Source organism: Ambystoma mexicanum, chromosome 7p, assembly GCF_040938575.1.
Source record: "Ambystoma mexicanum isolate Mex_15411 chromosome 7p, UKY_AmexF1_1, whole genome shotgun sequence".
NCBI lineage: Eukaryota > Metazoa > Chordata > Amphibia > Caudata > Ambystomatidae > Ambystoma > Ambystoma mexicanum.
Window position 1 is genome coordinate 733,726,838 of NC_090939.1, and position 13,657 is coordinate 733,740,494.

Sequence of the window (13,657 nt, forward strand, 5' to 3'; positions counted from 1 at the left end):
GTGCCCAATGTGTGTTATTAGGGCGATGCAGCGGTACCTCGACTGACTGGCAACAGAAAAGGAATTGGCAACCCACAGCATGATCAACTTGGTTTATTGCAGGTTTACCAACTGGCTCAAGTTATCTGAGCAATCATACTAATAATCCAGTCTTAAGCAGCTGGCCAGTATGTCTTGTGAGAATTCTCTACCTGAGGCCTACCGCTGTCCATTGCCGTTTTGCGACGTGGTGGCATATTGTTCGACCGGTTACTAGGGGACCTACGTTCCAATCTCCGCCAGTCCACTTGGCCAACCTCTGTGACCCTGGGCAAATCATTGTATCTCCCAGTAGCTGGGTTCCCTTGACAGCTCATAGTCGTGTCACATCATGTTGTGTGATGTTAATATTTTGTCCTGCGATCCTTGGCGCCGTAGTGGCCTTATGTCACTTATGACACTAACTAAATCGGATAGTGGCCTATTGTTGATATGAAACAAGCATTGACACAGCCAATAGATCTGGCTTCTATATTGGCATTCTCATTTGCATGCGATTGCTGTGCATCGCAAAGTTACTATCATAATTTGGTTTAGTACTCAATGGCCCTCATTAGGACCCAGGCGGTAAGGGGTTTACGCCGGCGTAAACCATGGCGCCCCTTACCGCCTGAGTACGAGTTCCCTTAGCGCCATGGTGATTTTAACGCCTGCTTTTAGCAGGCGTTAAAATCCATGGCGCTAAGGGACCTTGTTGTTAATTACGCCACCGTAATTTACGGTGGCGTAATTAACGGCTTCCCCACTCCCATTATGCCCTATGGGGCCAGAAATGGGAATGGGGAGGGTAAATGGGGATTGGGGACTTACCGCCCCGCCAACCTCGGAATGGGGCGGTAAGTCCGCCAACCCCCATGGCGGAGTTGGCAGCTTAGCGCCATGGACCATGGTGCTAATAGCGCCATGGTCCTCCGCCAAGGTCTTAATGAGGGCCAATGTATATGTTTCGCTATTATACACCTGCTGTTGGAATGGAATAAAAAAATACGTACTCACACCATTGCCACAGTTGCCCATCAACTGTCCAGCCAAACTCTCCATGCCTCCCATTACCCAGGTACTCACATCATTCGTCGCCCCGTCTATTGTGTGTCATGGTGGGAAGTCAAACAATTCCACCTGGCTGCGAGACATCTCCACCCTTTAAACTGTAACAGAACACCTCCTCTCAAGGAGTATGCAGACCACGGCATGTTATGCTGTGCATAGCCTTTTTCAGTGCACTACTTTGCACGTGGAAGGATACGCACTGAAAAGAAGTCTTAGGCGGAAGGTCTTTACCTCACCCTGCTATCATTTATATGATAGCACTTGGCAATTGTTGGATGCACCAACAATCATCCAAAACTAAAAAAAAGTCACTCAAATCCTACACAAAGAGTCGTGCGCTAGTCCAGGGATGGGTTGTGGTGGCAGGCAGGTGCCAGTCAGTGGCAGCCCTGCCCGTGAATGAGGGGGAGGGTTGGGAGGGAGCCACAGCAATCAGATTGGAGCTGAGAAATGTTTTAATGAAACATTGTGTGCTGATGAGTGGGCAAAAATGTTACCGCCGCAGCCTGTGGTATGTCAGCAGACAGCGCTGCCGCTGCTCTCACCCACTACCACCCGGAAAGATTAAAAACATGAAAATGCCAACGTGTCCCTCGGTGCCAACATGAAAAACGATCGAAAGGGAAGGAAGGGCCTGACCAAACGGTCCTTTGGGAATGCGCCATTTTATTTGTGTATTATCATAATGCATTGAGCAAAGGCGGCCCTTCATCTTCACACTTGGGCGATGGCATGTGATTGGAAAGAGCCCAGAGGCCCCTCAGTCCCTGGTCAGCACTATAAAAGGCAGCTCACCCAAAATAATGTCAATGTTGTATCCAAAGCAGAACTGATTAGGAGTGGATTGTGTTGCAATCTACTCCATTCTACACCCAGGCAGGTGTGTCTCGTGCACGCGTTATGCTACATTGGTTGAATGGTTCTGTGTGATTTGGTCGAGATTATTTTGTCGAATTCGAATTTGTCGATTATTTTTCTTCATTTTTTTTAACATTTGGCTGCAAATGTATGCCTGAGGCGAGCCCCGTGGCACCCCTCACCCACTTCACACTATCTTAACTCTCACTATTAGCACCACCCCTCCCCACATATGTTTTGTGCCAAATTCGATTTAAAAAAATGCGACAATTTCGATTTCGACGAAATCTCTTACGTTGTAATCTTCCTACCGCGTTGACTGTATAGCACTTAGACAGCTCTGGGGCGGCTTCGAAGCACTGAAGGTAAGGGTAAGAGTTTAAGGTCGTCAGGGGCAGGAGGGAGTGAAGGGTGAAGCGTGGGAGGGTTGGGGGGGGCTCCATAATATTCTATGAGGTTGTGGAAAGCGGGATAGTGCTGCTTCCTACCACTGTGAGTTACTGAGTGCATGCAGCATGACAACTCAAGGTTGGGGCCGGGGGGGGGGGGGGGGCGGTTAACACAGCTGCAAGACCCCTACAATTAGCAGCAGGGGCCCAAGGGCTCTGTGAGGCACCAGTCTCTGAATCCCCAAATACCTTCAAATGCCCACTTCTTAACGGGGGAAGCCGGGCAAGCCAAAGAAGCGCCCAGGTGAGCTCAGGCTTCGTACAGCGATCCTGCATTTACCTTCAAGCATTTGCTCCAGCGCAAAACTTTAGGTGTGTAGTTTTTCTTACGGGCACCCCTTTGCAGCAATGGGGCCAGTGGGTTCTGGGTTTTTTCAGAGAGAAGAGAATTTGCTGCATATTAGCTGAATTGCTTCGTGTTCTCATTGAGCCCAGTTCTACCATCGAGTTCATGCTTTTGAGACCGTATGCTGCTAAAGTCTCGTTTAGATTTGCCACTGACTTGAGCAGGCAGCACCGGTGGGGCTTCTGCCCTGTGTTGTTGGCATTATTTGAGGAACACCTTTGGTGTAGCCATTCTATGCAAGAATCGGTGGGTTGTTCCGGCTGCTTATATTTAGGGGAGAGGAGGTGGGTTCTTGGAGTTGCAGATTTCCTCTTTACCCATCCCCCTATCTTACTGCGCTCCCTGAAGATTCTGGTACAATTCTGGTGATCTTCCAGGAGCCGCTTGACGGTGTAGATGGCACACGTTGGCAGCGGGATAGAAGGAAGAGCACTTTTTTTTTGATAGGTGGTGGACAGCAGAAGTGTGCAACTAAATGTGTTACTGGCTATACACTGCATGATGCCCCGTTCATCAGGGACGTGCACCATTTCTTTTACTAGAGTCCGGGCCCACGCTACGTTGTGTGGTACATTTTCTCACGGCAGAATATTTCCAGGGAGAAATCAGAAAATGTGACAATCATGACAATCTAGATGATTGAAAACCCAGAGTGTGGTGGCAGACACAACAAACAAACAGAAGCCCATGGTAGTTGGTATGCACTGCCTAAAATATCTTTGAGGAAAATAACAGATGCTTGCCGACATTTAGAGTTACACAAAAGTTGTGTGTCCGTTCCAGCCCCAACTAGAGTGAGGTGCAACTTGTATACACAGGTACTCAGTCCTATGCATTTGATATGGTATCCAATAGGTTTCTCATTCTTAACAGAATGTTTACGGTGACTCCTTTCAGTCAAACATGATCTAGCCATACATAAAAGGCTTAGGATGGCTATCTGAAAGGGTTGCAAGCACACTGTTTCATAACTAGTTGGCAGTGTGGCTGAATGCACACACATATTTGCTGCAAGACATGTAAGACTGGCATATGTTACACCAGATACAGCTAATAGGACATATATCAGTCCCTTTTTCACATGCAGTGTTGTGCAAAACACATTCAGCCTGGCAGCTGGACCGGCTCAGTCAGTCCAACGCAATGGTTGCCATCAACGTTTCAAGTGAGAAAAAGGCAATATTGGACCCACGTAGCAGTGTGACCGGGACTCATCTCTGTGATGTCTTGGCCAATCCAAGGGCTTTTGTCAGCGCGTGCTCTAGAGAAGGAGGTGCTTATCAAGAATGCAGGACAGTGGCATCAGATCACCTGTTCTAGACAACATCAAGGACCAACATTGCATACATTTGGTCTTCTGCAGCCTAAAGCCTGTAGGATTGAAAGTAATGTTGGTGCTGTAACACTATATTGGGGCCCTGATTCACAGAGCGTTTTCAATGGGATTGCACCATTATAAAAGGTTTCCGTGAATCAGGCCCCAAGTGTTCACTAGTTTTGGCAACATTTGCTTGGGTGAACTTTGGGGGAGGGAGAATCGGACTGTGTACTTTTTATTGCACTTAATACAGAGTAGCAGAGGCTTACCTTGCTTATAAGAACTTGCAGATTTGGTTGGTCAACAAACTGAGGCCCAGGTCACCAGTGTTGCGTGAACTACTAGAGCATAATTCCTCTCTTTTTTGCGTAAACCCCCAAAAGTTACATTGTCAGAGCTGTTATATCCTGCTGAGCATTCGCTTGAGAGCGAGTGGCAAGTGCCGGCTGCCACTCCCCGCATCTTGGCCCCAGCTTCACATGTGACTCAGCCCGGAGCATGGCCACTGAGTGGAGAGGAGCGCTCCGGTTCAGAGCCTTCCCACTACAACACCACGCAGGAAGTTCCCCACGAAAGAAATAGAGTGAAACGTGTATTAAACTGGCAAACAATTATATTGGTGCGCAACTGAAAGCTGTTGGTGAGAAGGCTATGAATGAATCATAACCACTGGCAATTGTTCTGGGCAACCTTCCAGGCCATCGTTTTTTGATACAGTTTTATTAATGACGTCCCCTCATGGTTGATCTTTGGTTGGGCTTTTCATGGCAAGAAGTATCCTAGTAGTTGCCAAAAAAAGGTCGCTAATAATGTATTTTTGCTCAGTATTTCAATTGGGTCCGTTCCTAGTTACACCGCATTCCCTGTGGGATAGTCTGGGTGGGCGTGACGTTCCATGAACCCTGCCCACAATCCCTCCATGCCTATACATAGCAAATCTGTAATCAGAGTGTTCAAAGTAAGCAAAAGAGACAGCAAAAGTAGGCCTGCTGGAAAGCATGGAGTAAAGCATGTGGGTCCATTAGTTTCTAGGAGCAGGGAAGCAAAGACTGCAACATTCACACTGCTGCGGCTTCCCTGCGACGCACGCGGAACTAGAGCGCAGGCCTGGGCAGCCCCGCTTGTCAGGTTACCTCTTTCATTCCGCCTCTTTGTCAAAGACGATTTATTTAGGATGAGAAATAAGAAACACCCTGTACTCGATGAGGCAAAGCTGCACCCTGTAAGAAGCAAAATCTGTCTTTCCTTTGAAGGGGAGATATATGGCGATGACGCAATCCTGACAGTATTTATCTCCCCACCTGTTTCTCCCCAGGGCCGTTTGCACATGGCTCCTTTTCCCAAACCAGACGGCAGGCCGCAGTGTGAGCTTCACGCACCCCACCCGCTGCTGGATCCACACCCCACCCTCACTGCCTGATCTTCCTCCTCATGGGGAGATCTCTGTGGGTGGGAAGGCTCGCGGCGGGCTGATCCCGAGGGAACCCACGCGCCACCTGACTCGCTGGAGGCCACCCGCCCCTCTACGCCACCCAGTACAGCTCTACCGCTCCTCTGTGCCCCTCGGTATCCTACCCCCTGTATAACTGTTCCGTTGTTACCTCTGAAAAGCACTGCGTTTTGCATCTGTACTGTTGTATACCTCTGTAAAGTGCTCTGTTGCTTCTCGAAGCTAGGTCTGCGCTCAATTAAGACAATAATAATAATAATAATAATAATAATAATAATAATAATAAAAATAGCGTGTGGTTTCGCATATTCACGAATTGGGCATGTGCATTGCATCCGGCAGCTAGTGCATTACTATGCAAGAGGCATTATTGCATATGCTGCAGTGGCAGCCCTCCGGGCAGCGTACAGTTCATCGCTGGTTTCTCAGGGTTGATGTCAACACCCGATTGTGGTGCGACGTCAGAGAGCCCCCACATTAGTGACGCAGTTGCTATCTGCCTCACTGTGGCCTTTAATTAAACGATAGCCCCTCCACAGCTGCCCTGAACTTTTAAGACCACATGTGGGTTGCTTTGAAATGGGCCCGCTCCCCTGTAGACTGGGTAGACTGGGCAGGGGCATGGTTTCAGTAATCACAATGGGGTACAAACTGTGCCACCGCCGGGGGTGGAGCTCCCTTGCACTGTGATGATGCCCTGTGCTAACGACCTGCAGCGGTGCAACTATACACACATATTGGTTAACACTGTAAGTGCACTGCGGCGGTCCCACACAGTTGCACTGTTTGGCATGTTCCCAGCCTTTGTGCAGGTGCGCACTTAGTACAGGGGCCTGCATTCTCTGGATCTCCAAATGTTTTGGACTACCTCTCCCATCAGCCCTAGCTAGCATATATATTTGCGAGGGGGTCATGGGAGTCCTACTCGAAACTCCGGAAGAGCCCCAGGTTGCAGACTTAGTAGAATGAAAGCCATAGTGCTCTATGACAGCGCCACAGTTTGCACTCGGGGCCTTAGGAATCTATATATGTTCACAGGAGATGCAAATGAGGCCTTGAAAACACCAACACTATATTGTTTCTGACTGACCTGCAAAAAGATCAATTTTAATGTCAGGCACAAATTGGGACACGTGACTAGGGGAGGTCTTCTATAGAAAAGTAAATTAGATTTATAGATATAGTGTACTGCATTGCCTCGTCCACCGCTCGTGTGAGTCTTAATCCCTTAAGTGCCAAGGACGAGTATGCTCGTCCTTTTTGCATTGACTTGCATAATAGCCTGGCACTTAGACCCCCTGAAAAAATGCACTTCAGAGAGCTTATCAAAAAACCATGCGTGTACACCGATACTTTACTGCAGGCAACACAACTGTACTTGTGGCCACTAGACCCTTTATGTATTTCTGCACAACCAGGTAACTATCCTGCATAGTGTCTTATGCTTGTTTAATGTGACAGGTCTAACCTCACAAACAATGCTGACCGCACAAAGTGCTCTATCAGGTGTACAAGTACAGTAGGATCACTAATAGCAACTGCCTAGGCTAAAATCCCACCTGTTGCAAACCCACCATATATAATAGTCGCGCTCTTTGGAAGTGCTGCATCCTTTCTATGCTGGCAGCTCTCTTGCCCGTTTCCTCTTCCCAAGCACTGTTTCAAACCATGACCACGAATGGCCTTCCAACCCTCTGCAGCAACCAGTCCTCTCTCTCTGTCCACCCCTCTTTCTGTACCAAGACCATCCTGGACGTTACGGTCCTACTTCCCCGTGGGTGCGCCATGCCCAATCTGGGCTTCCCATTCCCCATTTCCTCTCCTACTCTGATCTTTCTATTTTCCCTCCCTGACTAGCCTGTCCAGAAACAGATAATGCTAACTATGCTGTCCCTTCTTTTCCCAGCTAAAAGTAACTAGTCTTACCTAACTAGATACCTAGCCTTCTGGTACCCAGGAACGCCCTCCACCAATAGTAATTTGCTTCCCCAAAATGGCGTTCCCGCTCCTAAACTATTCCTGCAAGTACCCTGGCGGTGGGTCATCTCGGGTGAGGGTTTAGGACACCACTCTTCCCGGGGCCTCATTTTTTAACCAAATTCTGTCACCGTCGCATGAAACCATGTCTACATTGCACATTACTCACGACAAAAGTGTATCGGGTAATGTTATCCCCACCAATAATATCGCCATATATATGGTCGTGGGATAAGGCCATAGGCAATGGCAATATTATTAGTTGGGATAATTTATGGGATTATTGGGACCGTGGGTTGCGGGGGTATTCCCGGCTCCATAAAAAAAAATGATGGAGGTTGCTGGAGTGTCCCATGCAGGTTCCATGGCTTAATATCGCCGGAAAAATATGGCGATATTTTTGTATGCCGATATTTTTGCCGGGATATTAACACATGGAACCGATAAAAGGTGCTTGGCACTTTACTGGCCATCTCTTCACTGGCACCTGCCCATCTCAATCCCACATTTCCAAACTCGTTCACAGAGGCGGCTTCAAGGCTTACCTCTCTCCTGCCACACCTGTGGCACTTGCCTTTGAGAAAATGGAGACCTGAACTCTCTATTTTTAAGTGAACACGTGGAAGAGGTATGGAGACTGATCAGGAATCCTCCAGTGGGCACTGCCCGGAGACATACGTTGCCTTCTAAACAATGTCTGCAAGTGCAGAGCTGCAATCCATGCTCATAGAAATGGGACCAACACACCTGCACATGAGAGGGGAAGGGCGAAAATGGCTTGCTTGCGTTTTTGCTAGTGTGTGTTCGCCTTTGTCACCGGAGAAAGTGTCACATGAATTTATAAAACTCTGAAACTAAGCACTTCTCTCGGCCTCCTTCTGTCCCATAACGCACTTAATAAAGCAGGCACTCAAAGAGACAAGCACTATACACTGACCTTTTGAAAACGAACATGTTTGAAGAGTAATCCATATGATAGCCGTGCACAGAGGTGATTGGCGTATGACATAGTCTGGATAAAAGGTTTAATTTTATGCCAAGCTATGTGCTCCTAACTACTTTCAGCTTTTCAACGGTGCAATTATTTCAGTTAATTTGGTAGAAAACACAGCGCTTCACCCTTTCCCCACTCATCCTCTGCCCCCGTCCCCTCCCTTGGAAGATAAAACATTTCTATAAACCTGGCAAAGTGTGCCACGTTGCCCACTGGTTCTGGCGTGTTTTTGTTTAGTGTGGCATAATCTGCTGCTGGCATCTCTGCCCATGCATGTTTCGACATACCTGGATATGGATCTCTATTACATAAGAAGCAAACCTCAAAAGGGACTGGAATCTTCAAGATGTGCAATGCTGCCCCATTGTTCTCATATTATTGCATAACCAAGGAAACTTAGGTCGTAGCACTGGAAGGAAATTCAAGATGGCTGCCAAGAGGAACCATTTCCCCCTTCTCTGTGAAATTAATGCGAGTGTAGTTTGCAAACCAAGCGCCAGTCATAATTAAATGTGCTCCCTCTGTGCCAGAAGGTAAAGGAATTCAGCAGCAGGTTGCAAGATTCATTGGAAAGGGAAACCTTGTCAATCTGATGCCATTAATGTTGAATATGGAGTCAGTTTGTAAGCCAAGTCAGCGTGTTGGGGGGATAGCTCAGCATGTTAAGCACTCTCCTCAGCCTACAGTCCACAAGATTGAATTCCTCAGGCACGATTTAGCATTTCCCCTTTCCAGGGTTGATAAATTGCAAGTGTGACCAGACGTCCTGGTTTTCCAGGGACAGGCCGGGAAATCGCCCTCTGTCCCGGGTCCCGACAGTTTTTTTTTTATAAACCCCGTCCCGGGATTGGAAGTGTGGCTGGCTACAGTGCCGGTTTTTGCTGGACCCAATTTAGAAATCCCGAAATTGGGCCCGGCGCGACTCTTACTGTGCGTGAATGGGGGCGTGAATGCTTTTCACGCCTCCATTTCCTCCCACTTCCCCTCCCTGGCTGCTCTCCTCCAATTAGAGGAGTGTGCCTGTGAGCACACACCGCCGAACCCCCAACAGGCCAGCAACATAGAAGTGGGACTACAGTTTTATTTGTGTTTACTTTAGTCCTACTTCTATGTCCATGGCCCACCCTTTTTTATCGTTTCACCCTATAAATTGCGTGCCATTGCATTGGGGAATAATAACACGTGTTTGGTACAACACTTCGAAGTGGGAAAATCTAGTCATTAAATGCGATATAAAAAAAATTTGACTTTAATGTTTTCATATAGCACGCTATGGCAATCTTAACAGTGATAATGTTTGTCAAGACAGCTTCTGTATAGTCGGTGCTTTGTGTAAGGGCCATATCCCCACAGTGTTTCTGTTTACGCCATGGACTTCATTTGCAGAGTTCTGCAGCAGTGGTGTGTCCCTAAGCATGGCTGTCTGCACTGAGGTGACACCATGTACCACAAGGGGGGCTGGGTGATAAGAGGCGCGTTTGTGTTCAGAGCTTTTATGATAAATGAATTCCTGATGGTTCATTATAAGTCAAAGGTCACAGAGGCTTGGAAATTCCATATTGTGAATGCTCCAACCAGACCTCACAACACTGGTGTCCAAGCAGCCAGGATTTATTCAATCAAGGCGTTCCTCTTTGATATTGATATTGATATTGATATTTTATTTCTATCGCGCTCGTACACAAGTGTTTCAGAGCGCGACAAGGCAAGGGAGGGGAACACGGGAGACGACACTTGAATTCATCCCTTCTGTCTTCCATCCTGGTAACATAGTCACCCTCAGTACGGGCATGCAGAGGTCTTAGAACAGCCATTTTTTTTAATGAAAAGTTAAGACATATGTGGAGGTGCAAAGATAATATAGCGCTTAGGCCTACACGCTTTACAGAGAACATATATACTTACAGTATCACCCAACTGAAGTTGGTACTCATTTATCAACCTCGCAAGGATGAAAGGCTGAGTTGGCCTTGCCTGGATTCTAAACTGCAGATCACACACAAATCGCGGGAGCAATCGCTCAACCCGCTGAGCTATCTTATCGGCTTGCAAAGCGTCTGCTCTACTCCGATGCTCCACTGATGGCAAAATCACTTTTCTTTTCACTGTGTGCGTCTCCTCCTTATAGTAGAGCACATTGCACAAGCTCTGTTGCTCGATACTCTAGTGATCCTGCAAACCCACTTTAAAGCTTTGGCGCGTGGCCAAAGACCCGAATTACTATCTGTTTCTTCCCAGGTGGTACCAGCTGAAGAGCCACCAGTGTGAGGGTAGCAGGGAGTTTGCGGCACCTGCAGTGATCTTTCGTTCCTGTGGGCGACTGCTGAACCTCCTACCTGGGCTTCAAGTTGATACTCTGGTGTTCTGGCAGCGATGGATTACTGAGGTGCTTTTGTTGCTGTGCCGTGGGTGCATGGACAGTTGGTGCCAGACAGTTCTGGGCACTGTTTCTTGCCCAGTCCCATCACTCTGGCCTTGAACCTGCAACAGGTGTGTGGCCTAGGTGACCTGCCACTGCTGTCTGCCCCAAGGAGAAGTCTGCTGGACCCCCTGTGTGGGTCCTGAAGCAAGGCCCTTGTGGGTCGGCTGCAGCGAGATAGGTGGGGAAAAAGGTCTCACTGGGACTTTAATTGGCTCGGTAAACAATGAAAAAATGGCCCACGCTCACTAACGGCAGCTGTGTGGCATAGTTGCACCATTTGTGTGTAGTCTAGTTCGGATAGAGGCTTGAATCTGTTCAACAGTGGCGAGGTGGAGTGGATGTCACTGCCAGGAATTTCGTGGTTCCTTATTTTCTGACGAGGGTGGTGGCACAGTGTTTGGGGTGCAGTTGGCCTTGTGCTGCAGATGCAGGAGTTCTAATTTCATTAACGAGTGTATAGAGCTCCTTGGGGTGAGCAGTCTTGCTGCTAAATCCTGAGTAGTAAAGCGTCTTTGCCGTTAGGATTTGCTCTTTGCCGTTAGGATTTGCTCTTTGTCGTTAGGATTTGCTCTTTGTAGTGATGAATGGTCAGGCCTAATGCCTCACATTGCAGATCTCTGTCTGCTGAACACTGCTCTTGATGGGGTTGAGGAATGGTTCTGGTGTGTGAGTGTTGATGAGGTGAGATTGGTAATACTGCATGTTTATCGTCCACTCTTACTCAAATTCTTCATGCCCTCATTTTCTCTTTGACCCCCTCTCTTTGTTGCTCCGGACAGGCACTAACGCCGGCGAACTGACCACTTGGTTACTCATTGTGAAGACAAACTTTGAAGCCTAATAAAAACACATATTCATAAATAAACATTAAAAAAGACTATTTAGGAAATGTATATTTTCGGCTGCAGGATCTCGCCCTGCTTAAGCATCCGTATTGTAAGGTCCTGGTCTATCGTTCTTATCGGTGCATCTGAGGTGGAGATGATGCGACGACAGGGCGGCCATTTTGAGTTGCAAGGAAAGCACACGTTCCGGCGCAGGCAGGCGTGTGGTTGTTTGCATTGAAGCACTCTGCGTGTGCTCGTGCCCCCTCCACATCTCGTCTTCTGCTGCCACTGCTAAACCACCAATTCCAACTGGCCAAAGTAAGATGTCGGCTCAGACAGATTTATTGGCGTAATGGGTGCCGTCTCATCATGAGCCCTCCCAGTGCCTGATTATAGGGCAGGGTGGTGCTGCTATGAACCTTTAATCAGCGTTTAGGCTAGGAATGGCATACCTCATTATACTGCTCAGTGTAATTACACAGGATGCAGGTAGCACGTTGCGCCACCCCCCCCCCCCCATGGAAGCGGGGGACACTAGTGGGATACTGTGCAGCGCTCCCTGTGAAACGGCAGTGTATTAATGTGCACAGTGGTGATTTTAGGAAGCTAATTAGAGGGCCACAAAAGCCCACAGACATTCGTGTGCGTTTTATTCAAGATTCCTGCTGCAAAAAAAGGTACAAGCGTTGGCACGTGGAGGAAGGGCAGGAAGGATCCGTGAAGGCGTTCGGAATATGTGGGCAGGAAGTGCCTTCATTGGCAAAGTGGGGCCGTCAGACATTTTGGAAGTGATGTACTTTTGGGATCAGTAGCAACATATCCAAGCAGGGGAATGCCACCTGGGTCCCGGCAGCTGCTTTGAACCGCAACTTCCAGCAGCCCTGCACAGCATAGTCATTGGTGAGTGATCATGGGAGTCATAGTTCAAAACATCTGGAAAACCGCCGTTTTAGACCTAGAAAATACAGGGTTTCAATGGCACAGATGGTCTCTGCAAACCACATCTGCTTTATCTGACGTCTGAATGAATAATGTTGCAAAAATCAGGTCTAGCGTCCTCCTCTCCAGCTCACCTGTCTCTAATCCGTCATGTGCTGCCCCCCCCCCCTCCACTAAGGCCATCAAAACTCCACGCTGGCTTCCTAAGCTGTGTACCGGGACCAGGTGCATTGCAGGAAACAATCAAACAAATAGTCAAAGGCATCCCTGTGAGAACACACAGCTAAATGACCTGTTCTTTGGGAAGGTACCCACTCGAGGGTCTCGCAGCCACACTTTAGCTCACTGTACCTTTCACAGAAGGGAAATATCCATTTGCATATCAGTCTTTGGCCCACCTACATGGACAGTCCAGCACCGAAATGCTATGGCAATTCTCTTCAGAACAAAAATACCAACAGCATTAAGAGCGCTTGGCTTGACTTGCAATGGTAAGAAAATTATGGACGTGTTCCCTGTAATCTGCGGGGAATGTCATACACAGACGGCAAGGGCCGCCGCAGAGCTCAGCATGCGACCCCGCAGTTATACATTGGATTTTTCTAAAGGACATGTGGACTCCACGGACTGAACCCATGCTGGCACGCCGCAGGCCCCGTCGCTGCCTGCTCTAGGATTACCCTGCCAGAGAGGCTGACAAAGGCAGCCCAGTGCAAGAACCTCACAAAACCTGTTGGTCGAGGGAGTTCATTGCGTTCTAAAGTCAAGGGAGCGCAGCTGCATGATTAATACACCCGATATCCTTTCACCCAGAGACATAGCCTCCAGCCTGCAATACTCCCGGGCCAAGCCCATCATAGCGCTACTAGGTCACGCACATAGTGGCAGGTGTGCACTACATAAATGCTAACTAGCACACCTAGGATAGGGTGACCAGATTGTTTTTTTTAAAACCCGGACGGGCCATTGAAATAGAAGTAGGACTAAA

At 48.2% G+C, this 13,657-nt stretch overlaps 1 protein-coding gene across 2 annotated transcripts in view; it reads left to right on the forward strand.

Annotated features, from left to right (window-relative positions):
• The window catches only part of NHS (NHS actin remodeling regulator), a 588,432-nt gene that overhangs the window by 49,470 nt on the left and 525,305 nt on the right, over nucleotides 1-13,657 (forward strand). The window lies entirely within an intron of this gene.